At 43.4% G+C, this 12664-nt stretch overlaps 1 protein-coding gene across 2 annotated transcripts in view; it reads left to right on the forward strand.

The window, feature by feature from the left end:
- Nucleotides 1-12664, forward strand: part of LOC308585313 (uncharacterized protein) — a 180917-nt gene that overhangs the window by 13009 nt on the left and 155244 nt on the right. The gene's annotated exons all lie outside the window — the stretch shown is intronic.

Here is a 12664-nt window from a genome sequence, read left to right on the forward strand (position 1 = left end):
GTGTGTGTGTGTGTGTGTGTGTGTGTGTGTTATTTGCAGCAGCGGAGCATATGCCCACGCTGCCCGGGGCAGGCATGCAGGGCATGCCCCCAAGGGAGGGGCACAGAAGGCACCCTCTGCGGGTCACAGTTCAGGGTTAGGAGAGGGGCAGGGAAGCTATAGGTTCCTCACAGCCAAGGAGCGCTGCTACCCACTCACCTGCTCTTTTTCCCCAGGTCAGGCCTGACCCGGGCCCCACAGAACTACACCAGGCACAAGCATGGCAGCTGCAGCACAGCTCCTTCTGGCATGGAGTCAGGCTCCAATGAAGGAGCCTCCTGTGGAGGCACCTGCTTGCACCCCCTCTCAAAACTGGGCCCGGGACCACGACACCCTTCTGCTTGCTGCCCATTCCAAATTGCCCAGCTGAAGCCTTCTTAGAGGGGTAGTTGGTTGCAGACCTGTTTGCTATGCTTTGCTCTTGTTGTTTGCAATCTGTAGCTGGTTCCTTCCCCCCCCCCCATGCAGTGGCATAGCTCAGGCGCCTGGCAAGCCACCCATTGGGCTGGGTGAGTGGGCAGGGTGCGCTGCATCGAGCCTCGCACCCCACCCCCCAGCTGTAGGGTGGCTGAGGGAGAGGTGGCGGGCATATGGAAGCCCCACGCTGCTGTTTTGGGCAGCATGGAGCCTGCAGGTGCCCGAGCCACCGCATCATATAGCCCATAGCCATTTTGTCACCCCCTTCAGGGATGACACCCGGGGCGATCTGCACCCACCACACACCCTTCCTATGCCACTGCCTATTTGTAGTAAATGCCTATGTGTGTTGTATGGGTTGTTTGTGCATGCATGCATGTGCATATATATTTGTCACACCCAGCACTGACTTGTGACTTTGGGAGGTGTGGCTGACCATCAATATGGCCCACAGGTCACCTTTTTTTTAGCCGCTCTTGTCTTGAAGGATGGAGGGAAGGTTTTCATGTCAATATGTACCCAGCAATTTTGGGCACAACCAAATTGCAGAGGCAAAAGGAATTCTTGCTTGGGTGAAACCTCTGAGCAAGTTACAAAAAGTGAAGAAGAACTTCAATATGACGAGGAAGATTTGTTAAGGGTGGGGGGTGACAATTTACTCCAGTCCCCACCACCACCCCTGATTTATTACATTTACACCCTGCTTTCTTGCATGATTTAGATTAAGGCTGTGAATTAAGCTTCCAAGATAGGGCTTATTTTGGACTTGAGCTGCTCCTTTCCCCTGAGAAAAACTGCTCTTTAATGCTCAATTGGAGCAAACAGGGATCAGGTTTCCCACAGATAGCCATTGGTTCTGATTTATTGCTAAAGAGCAGATTTTCCCTGAGAAAGGAACAGGGCAAAGGGAAAGCCGCCAGGACACAATATGGGTCAAACAGAAAACTTGTGCTTTCTAGGCATGGAACAAGTGTGGACGAGCCTTTTAGGAATTATAGGGGTAGAACTACCTAAGCAGTACAGAAATTTATTCATGTATGGCACTACAGTGGCAAGAATGTTATTTGCCCAAAAATAGGAAAGAAGAAGTCCCAATGAAAGAATAATGGATACAAAAACTTCTAGAATATGCAGTAGCAAAACATAATGGAAAAATAAGAAATCAAGATAACAAACTTTTTATAAAAGAATGAAAATGGTTTATTGAATATTTACAAACAAACTGCAAACAGATAAGGACATTAGCAGGATTATTGTAATAACCTGCAGTTTCCTAAGAGCATATATTTAAAGCAGATGAATAAAAGAATAAGTTAATTTAGAATATGCAGGAAATGTCAAAAAATAAATTTAAGGAACTGCAGAAAGAGGTGGAAGGAAGTCAAGTTTTGAAATGTTAGGATGATTGTAAAACTATTGAAATGTATATAACTGAAAATCTTTTATTATTATTTTTTTAAGGAAGTGTAGCTGAGCCTGTAGTTTCACATGTAGGCTCCGACCCAAGTCTAGCACTCAACATACTCAGGCAACTACTGAGTGAAGGCTTGTGAGTGACGGTGCTCAGGATCAGACTATCATCCCCTATATTTCCCCTTCTTCACTTAATTTTAACTGTAAGCTGCCTGCCACCTGTAAATTTCCCACCGGATCATGCTACATTAGAGTATTGCAGAGAATGTGAAACAACATGAACTGAAAGACTGTGGAAATGTGGCATTTCTGTTGCCCATCACTGGTAGTCCCATGGGGCAGTTGAAGATGTTACCTTGGCCAACGTCCAGTTGTCTCTGGAGCTGGTCCGGAGTTTGACCAGACCAGGTCCATAGAACCTCAGGAACGTTGCTGCATCTTGTGCCTTGTCAGACCCACATCCTGGGATGAAGCCTTAGGAAACAGCATCTACAAACAGCATGATGAAATACAAAACACGATCCCATCTTGCTCTTCACTTCTGAGCATCCTCTGCTTTGAAAGTGTCCTTCAATGGCGACAAAGCCAAAATAATGGGAAATAACCCCATGCATTTTTAAGGTGAACAAAGAGCAGAGAGATTCAAAGAAGCCATCAGCTGGCTATTGATTAGTTCACTTTTAAAGCTTCACTTTTCTGGCCGGCACATTCTTTCCCTCACTTGTAGCTATTAACTGGTTTTGATCTGCCATAGCTCACCCTATGGTATTGGGCAGTTCCCAGAAGGCAAATGCTTCAAAGGACCTTTCATTCCTGAACCAAAATCAATAGCACTTGTTCAGCCCTTCATGAGCAACCCTAAAATAACCAGCAAATCTACAAACCCAATAAAGGGCACTGGGTTCAACAGGGAAACAAATTTAAATGTGCAAACCTTTAAGCGTTCAACATTGCTACAGTTAATAAGGCTGATGACACTTCTGTTGTAGCTGCTGACTTGAACGTCAGCTAGCTAAAGGCAGAGTAGGTAGCTCTGGGGTGTGTATCCAATATTTTCGGGGACCATGATTCTTAAGATGTGTGTGGAAAATGCACTTGAAATGCATGGTGTGTATGCAACCTGGGTGAAGCAAACATTGCATTTTGTGATAGAATCATAGATTTGTGTGTGGTCCTGGTTTCAAGAAGTCAGCGCTGAAGACACAGCAAGGTAGGTACAGGGTTTTGGAGCCTGTGTGGCTTCTGGACATTGTTGGACACCAGCTCTCATCAACCTCTGTCACCATGGCCAATGGCCAAGGCTGATGGGTACTGGAATTAAAGAACGTCTGAAGGGCTGCAGTTCCCGCTTTCCTGAGCTAAGGCAACAAGAAAGCTATGGCGAAAAAGAGCTGGCAGATGGAACTGAGCAACAAAATGGCTTACCAATGTGACATCTTGATGTGAGTGAAGAGTAAAAGCAGGTCATGGCTTTAAAAATACAGTGGTACCTCGGGTTAAGAACTGAATTCATTCTGGAGGTCCGTTCTTAACCTGAAACTGTTCTTAACCTGAGGTACCACTTTAGCTAATAGGGCCTTCCACTTCCACTGCCACTACACGATTTCTGTTCTCATCCTGAAGCAAAGTTCTTAACCCAAGGTACTATTTCTGGGTTAGCGGAGTCTGTAACCTGAAGCAGGGGACAGCCCATGATATCGTGTGCTGTCTTCACCACCCTCTGTAGGGACTTTCTGTCCATGGCTCTCAAACCAGTGTACCACACCGTAATACAGTATGAGAGAACACTTTCTATCATGGACCGATAGAAGGAAATCATCAGTTGCAACATTGTTCTTTCACAAGACCCTAAAGAAATGAAGTCTCTGTTGGGCCTTCCTAACCACCTGGGCTGTATTGACCTTCCAAGTAAGTAAGAAAAAAATGAAATACCGTAATACCTCCGCGAACGTCTGTCTTGTCTAGCAACCATTCTGTCCGTGGCAAACAGAAGTACCGGAATGGGTTACTTCTGGGTTTGCTGCTCGTGCAGAATAGTGCTTTGCGCATGTGCAGAAGCGCAAACCGCTCCGCGAGTGTGTGCAGACGCGGTGCTTTGCCCTGCGTCCTTTGCGTCTAGCAGCTGGGGCTCCGGAACAGATCCAAGCCGCAAAACAAGGTACGGTTGTACAACTATTCTTAAAAACATACAAAAGTTAAAATCAATAAAACAATATAGCTCAGCATCAATCAGTGAGGCAAAGTGGTTCGTCTGACTCTGTGCTGGATATTTCATATTGCATTATTGTGGGTCCTCATCCCAATTAAGGAGTAAACATATTTTTTATCAACCTTACGCCCAAGCAAAATAATCTTAATGAAGGGAGAAACAACAGCAAGTACGAAACACATGAGCTGTCAACTTTGCCCCGATACTGTGTACAGGCTTTGAACAGCAATGAAAAAGGACCTCTGGATGTTTAATTAGCCTTAAAGAAGGAACACATACATCACCCCATGAATGGAGAGTGACAAAGGTAAATTAATTTGTATTTCACAAAAGGCTGCTGAACCGAGACAGGGTTATTCTCTTATTCCTATCAGTGTCGGCAGGCAAGCTTAATTTCATCAAAATCTGGCTTAATGTACTTGCATTTCACAGCTATTAAGAATATTATTAAATAAAGGGAATCTTTCTCATTTCTTTGACGGGAGGGATGTCTTCCACACCGGGCTAATGGAAAATATGGTTGGGTTGTTCACATTTTTCAGTTGTGAAATTCCGCAGGGAATGTGATAGCGAGTGCAGAACGGTCTTTCCTTTTAAAAATGCATGGGCAGATTTCTTCTGCTCCTATAGGGGAGAGAAGTGTGCCTTTGGGATGTATCATAGGCGCATATTCTTTTTTCGTATATTTTTTAAATTAGATTTTTTTAAAATATAAACATACAACAAAAAAACAGTTCCAAATTCAAATATTGAGATTACTCTGAATCTCCTGACTTCACCCCATCCCTTCCATGGGTCCCAATGGTATTCCTTCTAAATTATCCATACTCTCCGTTAGTTTACAAACGTGGTTGAAATCCTGCTAATGTTTTAACCTGCTTGCAGTGGTCTCGTAAATAAATTATAATTTTTCCCATTCCTTATTGAAGTTCTTGTCTTCAATAAGACAACTTCCCAGTTAATTTTGCCATTTCGGCATAGTCCATCAACTGGGTTTGACATTCTTCTCTGGTCGGGGTAGTTTCTTCCTTCCATCTCTGGGCTAGTAGCATCCTTGTGGCTGTTGTCGCATACATAAATAATATTTTCCGATCCTTTGGCATCTTGGTACCTATGATTCCTAGTAAGAGAGCTTCTGTTTTTTTAAACAAAGGTTATTTTAAACACACACCCCATTTCATTATATATCATCTCCCAGAAATTTTTAGTTACTTTACACATCCACCACATATGATAAAGGGTACCTTCTTTTTCTTTACATTTCCAGCAAATATTTGAACTTGTTCTATACATTTTTGCTAACTTGACAGCTGTCAGATACCACATATCTATCATTTTCATATAATTTGCTTTCAGTGAACAACATGTATTGTAGATGTATATTTGTGCCAACTGCTCCCACCCTCAGTAGACTGTCCCTACCTAAGCACACTTCAGAGCTGATGGCTTTCTGACATGATCAACCACTTACAGAGAAACAAAGGCCTGAAGAGCAGCCTGCAGACCTTCTCCTCTCCGGAAACTCAGCCCCTATAGGCTATTCACACTCTGTTGAACACTGCAGATGAAGCACGGAGTATAACAGGCTACTAGCTGTGGCAAGCTGCAATGTAGGAAGGCCTCAGTTCCCAGGAAATGGCCCAGCAAATTCCAAAGTGCCTGGTCGGGCTTCTTTGCTAAAGACTCTCCTCCCTGAAAGAGAGGGGAGGGGTTGTGGTCGGGAGCCTGAGCCCCGCCTAGCAGGGGGCGTAGCCCCCTGCCTTCAGCTCACCTGGCTGGCGCTCACGCCCCCTCGGAGGGCCACCCAACCAGGTGCCACTGAGGGGGCGTGTTCAGCAGCTTTTGCTGCAGCGACAGCCTTTCCCCGGCCTCATTCTCCGTCGTCGCCTCTTCGGGAAGTCATCAGCTAGGAGTCATCTCAGTTATCACAGGGAAGAGCCATGAGGTTTGGAGTCGGGGGAGGGGTCTGTGTGTGTGGAGGCTGCCTGGTTCCTGGCTTGCCTTTTAACTTTAAAAACCCAGGCAGCCAGGTTTGCCTTGCTGTGTCTTCTTTTCCGGGTAAAAACCTACATTTAACCTTCTATTTCCCCCCCCACTCCTGGTGCCTGATTTGTTTGTGCAGCCTGAGTGCGAATTAACCTTTCTTAAGCTGCAGCTTGTTCCCTTGCCCAGCACATGCCCCCAGCGAGGTCTGAGTGTGAGTGTGGCTCCGTCTTTCTTTCTTCCTCGTATCCTCGCTTTCCTTACCCTGCCTCTGCCTTGGTGGCTGTGCGTTTTTATTTAATTTTTGGCCAGGGTGCTTGTACGTTTTCCCCTCTATTGCCCTTACCTGTCCAATTGCATGGCTGGTCTGGGTGACTGAGTGGGTTTGCCTTACATTTTAATTTGTTGGCCAGTGTGCTGGCGCGTTTTCCCTCTCCATTGTCCTTGAGAGCCTGGATAGCTCAGTTGGTTAGAGCATGGCACTGACAATGCCTAGGTTGCAAGTTCAATCCCTGTTTGGGACAGCTGAATATTTCTGCATTGCTTGGGTTGGACTAGATGATCCTCAGGATTCCCTTTCCTCTTCCTCTCTAATTTTAAGTTGTGTGTGTGTGTGTGCGTGCTTGCAGCGTGTGTTTGTGCTTGCTGTTTATTGTGCCTGCCGTTTATTTATTTATTACTCTTCTAGTGTGGGTTTAATTTACCCTGCCATCCCTTCCATTGGTAGCACTTGAAGCGGGAGCCCCCTGTAAAATTTTAAAGGCTGCCGGGGCTTGGAATAGACTGTGCGCTTAAACCTCACCCGTCTTGGTTTCTCTAAGCCACCCCCCCTTCGCTTGATGTTTGGGGGAAGAAATAGGGCAGGGCTTGGGGTAGACAACTCAGGGTTTCTGATCAGGGAACCATTCCTCAGCACTCCATGTCTATACGTTTAAAACCTTTGAGGGTGGGCCTTTGCCTGGTTCTTGTCATTGGCTTCACTTGCCAGTACAGGCTCCCTAAAGAAAACCACTTTTACACAACAACAACAACAACAAAAGTTTTCGGCTTATAGTACCTTACTGAAAAGTCCAGGTTAACCCACGGTTTATATTTCCATTTCTTTTTGGCTCACTGTAAAGGACAGCTATTTTCCTTTTCTTCAAAAACTTCCTTGACCAGCATGTTCATTTTACTCCCCCCACCCCTCACCCCTCCCAACTCCCCCCCACGCTTTCCTCCTCCCTCCACCCATCCTCCCTCCCTCCCCCCCACCCTTTGCTAAGCCCAGATTCTCAACAGAACATCCAATGCTAGTCAGAAGCAAAAGACTGAGGAGATATGGAGGGTGTTTGTAGACTTTGTACTGTTAAAATGGAAAGGGGTCAAGCCATCGCAAGAGGTCTTGAAATTTTGGGAGGTTAGGTCATTACAATGGAATGGTCTCTGTGGTGGGGTGCACATTTTTGTTCTTATTTATAATTATTGCTTTGTCATTTTTTTTAATTAAAAAAAGGGAGTGGGTAACTGAACTCATGAACCAGGGTATTAATCTGTGAAGGAAGCTGTATGGTGTTAAAAGTATTTAACTGTCATAACTAAGTAACAGCAACTGAAGTATAACAACTGATTTTGAGTAAAGAGAGGTTAAGAGAAACTGTGACTGTGAAACTGTGTTTAAGCCTGTGGCATCTTATAGTTACTTAAAGTAAATAAGTTAACTTCTAACTGAAAGAGCACATTTCCTGACTCACTTTGTTTCACAGATTTTTTTGTTAAGAAAACTTTTCTTGTTTGTTGGATCAAAAAGAAGAAGAAGAAGAAGCAAAAGTCACCTACAGCATAGCTTCAGTAGCAACCAGCATTGATATTCTGCCCCCATGGGACCCAAGGAGAGAAGTGGAGGTGGTACCTGAGAAATTTCTCCTACTTTTTGCTTCCTTTGAAATTATTCAGGAGTTTCACACAACCTAGCTAAATGTGCTGAGTTTGTGATGAAAGTGTCACCATTCATGGGATCTACACAGATAAAAACCCCCACAATGCAGTGAAAATGCTTTTTTAAAAAAAGTTTGAAAAATATGTTGAATTTTGCATAGCTCACTTTCGCCATCTGGTGTCACATTTGTATATTACACTTCACAACACATTTAAAATGTTTTATTTGCAGCGATGGAGCTGAGTCCATGCTGAAGTCCTAAAACTTGGTATAGAGGAACACTTTCAAGACTGGTTGTTTTCTGTCATGTTTCAGTCCCTTTTGCCGAGTATAATAGGGGAAGAACACCACACTGAATATGAGGCCCAAATCGGCAACAAAATCACTAGTGCTAAGGAGTTGAGCATAAAGAAAGAAAAGTCCATTGAGGTTTCAACAGGCAGTGGGGAAGCAATGAATTATTTCACCTTCTTGGCAAGTAAATGTCACGCTCCTTTCAGTGAAATTGGTAGGTCACAAAGTAGCAGGATAATTTACTTCAGCACTGTCAATTAATGCTCCTCACTGAAGGTTGCTTCTCTTGGAATACTTCTGTGTGGCATTTCCCCCCCTGAAACTCTCCCTCTGTTATTGCTCATTTGCTGGGTCTGCACTCCCGCCTCCACACACACATCAATAGCAAAGCACGACTGCATTCAGCGCTGCCATTTCCAGGAAATTTCCATAATATTACAGATACTCTAGTCATAATACTAACTAGGTCTGCCCTAAATTTGCTTGGGGTTAAGGGTGCTATTTCAGCACAGCTGGGGCAGTTTGACCACCAGACAAACAACTAGTTACAGGCAGAGACATGTTGGACTTTTAACAGACAGACTCCTTCTCTCTTCCTCCCCAAACTGAATGTTTTCTTGCTGCTTTGAGTTTGCTATTGCAACCGAGACCTTAATTTGGTTAGGTAGATGTGGTGTTTTATTAGTTAAATATTGGCATTTAGTTAAATATTGGTATCGTCATGAGTTTGTGGGCGCCAGACCAATTTCTAAGACAGTTGCTGGCAACAACATGCACATTTCTAAATGGGTTTTTTGTCAAAGTGAGATTTTGTAAACAGTTTTTAAACTGCTGAGAATAAAGCACTGCATTCAGACAAGCGTGGATTATGGTGGATAACTCAGGTGGAATCTAGACACATATATATAAAAAAATGCTGCGAACATGCGTTTTTAGAAAAGCATTTTGAAAAATATATTGAATTTGCCATGAGCTCACCTTTGCCATCTAGTGTCACATTTGTGTAATGCACTTAAAACAAACACAACATTATATTTGAAGCTGTATAGCTAAGTCCTAATAAGTTTCAGCTTGCACATTAGACCTGGGTGCAAGTCAGGTCAGTTCATACTGAAATGCACTAAGTTTGAATTCCACATACCTCCTTATGAAATAATCAATTCACATTTACAAGCTTGAGGTTCTTTTTGAGCAATGCATTTCCCATAATGCTCCTGATACCTTATTGGTTTCTTGGAAGATTCCATCAATGGTGTTTCTGAAAATTTTTACACATCACTTGGGAAGACAGGCGAAGTAATGCCAGTGTACTGAAAGAAGCAAAGATCACCAGTGTCAAAGAGATGATTCTACAGCATCAACTTTGTTGGACTGGTCATGTTGTTCAGATGCCTGATTATCATTTTCCAAAGCAACTACTCTATTCCGAACTTAAAAATGGAAAGCGTAATGTTGGTGGTCAACCAAAGAGGTTTAAAGGCTCTCTCAATGCAAATATATATAAAAAATGTAGTATAAACACCAACAACTGGGAAACACTGGCCTGTGAACACTCCAGTTGAAGAACAGCCTTTACAGCTTTGAAGACCAGCTTTGAAGACGTTCAAACTAAGGGTGAAAAGCAGAAACGTGCCAAGACAAAGGTATGCTGGGCAAACCCTCACCATGATCAACTCCCACCCAGAAACCTATGTCCCCACTGTGGAAGGACGTGTGGATCCAGAATTGGCCTCCACAGTCACTTACGGACTCACTGTTAAGGCTGTGTTTATGGAAGACAATCTTACTCGGCTACGAGTGATCGCCAAAAAAGAAGATTCTCAGGTATGTGCTCTGCAAGAACAGATTGTTGTTGTTTTTTAAACACCCTTACATGTTTTTGGGTGCTTGCCAACTTCTCACATTTGAAGGAAGGCAGTGTTTGTGCAGTCCTTTGGTGTTTGTAGCTGAATGTGGCAGCTAAGATGCTTCTGCTTCTGGGGGCACCATTTTTGGGGTACCATTTGCATCCACATAGGGAGAAACAGCCAAAAGAACAGCCAACACATGCATTTACATGTACTTACATCATAGGCTGGCACACATATGTATGTTTAAATCTTGTCTATCATAAATGTACAATGAGGAACACATGAGCTCCTTGAAGAAAATGTGGGATTCAAATGTAAATAGATAGATAGATAGATAGATAGATAGATAGATAGATACATAGATGATAGATAGATAGATATATAGATAGATAGATAGATAGATGATAGATATGGGCCATTCAAATGCATACATGTTTGATAAAGAGAGACATAAATAAGCAAAAAATTAAAAAGAAACTGATTTTCAAGACTGACAAAAGGAAAAAGTAGCACCCTGATTTTGCTCAGACCTAGTGTTTGCTAACTGTTGCAATTATTTCTAGACATATTAGAAGTGAATTCAGAGAGATAAAGGGGAAAAACTGCCCCCATTATTTCTTCTGTTTGCCTGGAGGTGCTGAGAAAGTAGCAAATGTGAAGTTTCCCCAAAGATACTAGTTCATATTTTAAAATAAAATAAAGATCAATAATGAATCTCATGACATTTGTACAGTGATGCCAATCACCGTGTTTACTCTCCGTGTGATCAAACCACAGAATGATTAATAAAGTTGGTAGGGAAGCAGCTGACTGAAAATAATTGGGAAATAACAAGGTGTCAGTTTAGTCATCTCCATAATAACAACATCCATGCAAGAGAAGGGGAACCTAGTTGATAATATGTATTTGGTTTTATTACTGCTCAGTTAATGGCTGGAACTGCTTGGGAGAAACCACAGATCAGTGATGGGATTGTATCCCACCAAGTCACCTTGTTAGCGCAAGGAATTCTGTCTGTGCAATGTGAGTTCACCTCCTTTTTCAACGGGCCTCCCAGAATCTCTTCTGGAGGTTCCCTCAACCACTTGGGGAGCATGTGGGAGAGAAAATCCTCTGGTGCAGGTGGAACTCCTTGTGTTAATGGTGCGACTTCTTTGGTTACAGCCCATGGCGTTTCAGGTAACAGAACTAGAACAGATATCTGCCTGACAGGTGTCAGGATGCTGGCAGTGGCTCCCAGCTGGTTGCCCAGGAAAATATAAAGACAAGGAAAAGTTTCTTGCAGTCCTTTTTTTATTCCAAACTTTACAGAGAGAGGCTATAGAACCCAGCCTCTAAGATAATGGCGTTGTCCCAAGTTAATCTCCACCCCCTTCTTTCCCATTTCCTCACTTGTTGTCATCATCACCTCCTCTATGGGTGCTGCTAAATGCCCTCTGTCTTCAAGCTCTTTGCTCTCCTACTTTTAAGGCTCGCCGGATTCTGGGAGATGGAGGGTCTGGAATGCTTCTGATTGGATACCAGGATGTCCTTTTTTGACTCCTGTGAGAGCGCAGCCCCAAAAGATGAACGTGACTCATGTGGGAACACAGACCTGAAAAACGCATGCCCCAATTTTCCTCTGCTGCATGGAAAGTATGGCACAGACATGTCTTCCTCAGCACAACAAATTGAGGGCTATGAGGGACTATAGCTAGAGAGCTAATCGCTGAAGGAACAAGGGGAGTATGTCCAGAAAAGAAGTTGTGATTCAAGAAGAAATGATCCAATAGTCCAAACTCCAATACCTCAGCACTATAGGGAATTTCACCTCATTGCAAATCCGTTAAACTTTGCAGTGTATAACAATTGATGCCCATTTTCCTGCCTGAGAAAGGGGAATGCAGAGAGAGTGTGGGGGCACTTTTTCTTATTTTGGTAGGGTACATTCCAACATGTGACCCCTCCCCTCCAGTCTGAAATAGTACAGCCCAGGAAAGGTTATTTCTACACACCTGAAATGGATGTCCAATTTCAAATTACTGTCAACTACCCTGGTTCTTTCAAAGGAAATGAGCTATAAATCAAAATAAGTAGATCTGGCCACCGGTGACATACTAGGAGTAATAGTCCCTTCTGTGAAGTCTGTTCATCACAACGCTGTTGGCAATGAAGGGCTGGTTTCAAGGTTACTCTTTTGTGGAGACAGATATAAATTTCCATATTTCCATATACTGGATAAACTTTTGCAATCCACAGCGCATTATTAATTTTGCCACTTTAGCTTGCAGGTCAGGGAGTCATACCTGTAGATTACCAGCAGATTTACAGATGCCATCCCAGTTTCTGATTTGATCCCAGAATGTCCGGCTTTCCTTAGGATGCCGCTATTTTCATCGGATAAATGTTGGAGGGTATGTAGTTATGCGACCACTGAGCCAAGGAGATGCAACCTTTAGAAGACACCTGAAGGCAGCCCTGTATAGGGAAGTTTTTTTTTAATGTTTCATGTTTTTATATATGTTGGAATTTGCAAGGTGCCCAGAGTGGCTGGGACAAGCC

This window comes from Podarcis bocagei, assembly GCF_964188305.1.
Source record: "Podarcis bocagei genome assembly, chromosome: 4".
Lineage (NCBI taxonomy): Eukaryota > Metazoa > Chordata > Lepidosauria > Squamata > Lacertidae > Podarcis > Podarcis bocagei.